We start from the raw sequence: 1,499 nt of genomic DNA, 5'->3' as shown, positions 1-1,499 counted from the left end.
GTAATCTTGGCTCTCCTGGAACTATCTCTGTAGACCAGGGTGGCCTCAAACTCAAGAGATCCCCCTGCCTCTGCCGCCTGAGTGCCCGGATCACCTGTTTATTAAGTATATGCCTAGTCAGATATCTCCTTACGACACAGCCTTGGCAGGTTTTGTGTTTCCAGGAACTCGTTCCCTCAGCTCCTATTTGCTGACATGCAATGACCTTAGCACTCTCTTTTAATTCACCTTTTCTTCAGAAATGGGTGAAACGGTAATATTTTCAAAGAATAAATCTTTTGCTTTTTTTGAGGTTTTTTTTTTTTTTTAGTTTGCTCATTTTTTCCTCAATTTTATTTATTTATTTATTTATTTATTTTGTTAATTTACTTTACATCCTGATAGCTGCTTCCCCTCCCTCCTCTCCTTCCCTTACCCTTTCTCCTCAGGAAANGGGAGGCCTCCCCTGGGTATCAGCTTGCCTTGGCATATCACATTGCAGTAGAAGCAGGTGCATCTTCTGTTGAAGCTAGACAAGACAGCCCAGTTAGGGAAGGGATCCACAGGCAGGCAACAGTCAGAGACAGCCGGTGCTCCAGTCCTTAGAGGACCCACATGAAGACCAAGCTGCACGTCTGTTACGTGGGGGTGCGNGGTGGGGGGACATCAGTTTTATTCTTTATGGCTTCTACTTTGTAGTTTTGTTTGCTCTTCTTTTTCAAATACTGGAAGTTGTAAAGTTACATCCTAGTTTTAGGCCCGCCTCCCGTTCCGTGTGTTTATGGCTACCATTTCTCCTTCTGCCTGGCTTTAGCAGCAGCTCAAAAGTTTTGGGCTGTGTTCTCTTTTCTTTCATTTGGAGACATCTCCTAGTTTTTCTCTTGTACTCCACATANGTAAAATTTCTCATTTTACTTCAGTTAAGTCTATCTTTTTACCCTGTTGTGGTCTGAGATGTGTCTAATCTCTTTTTAAAAAATCTGTTGGTATTTCATTTGTCATCAAACATGTTTTTCTCAGAAAAAGTCCCATATGCATTTTAAGAGGATGTGCTTGTTCATTTGGATGTCCCATGCCTTTTAGATATACTTCATTCACTGGGTTCTCTATGTGTGTGCTAATTCCATGACTCTGCTGTTTTATCTATCATGTAGAGAGCTGTTGATATTCCAATTGATTCTACCACTATGCGGCTTCCTATGTATTGGGTGAGCAATTGTTTATAATTGTTATAAACTATTACAGTATTTAAAATTGTCAATTTTACTTTCTAAATTACTTACAACCTTTCTCCTGGTGTTATAATACTCTCTTTTGGGTAATAGTTTACTCATTTTCAACCTATGTGTCTTTGTGTCTATAGTGAACCTGCATTTTTAAATTTTACTTTGTATTCAATTTTTTCTTTTTTCTTTTCTTTTTTGTTTTGTTTGTTTGTTTGTTTTTAGGTTTATTCGAGACAGGGTTTCTCTGTGTAGCCCTGGATGTTCTGGGACTCACTCTGTAGACCAGGCTGGCCT

This window comes from Mus caroli, chromosome 8, assembly GCF_900094665.2.
Source record: "Mus caroli chromosome 8, CAROLI_EIJ_v1.1, whole genome shotgun sequence".
In the NCBI taxonomy this organism is placed as follows: domain Eukaryota; kingdom Metazoa; phylum Chordata; class Mammalia; order Rodentia; family Muridae; genus Mus; species Mus caroli.
Note: the sequence above shows the minus strand (reverse complement) of the source record.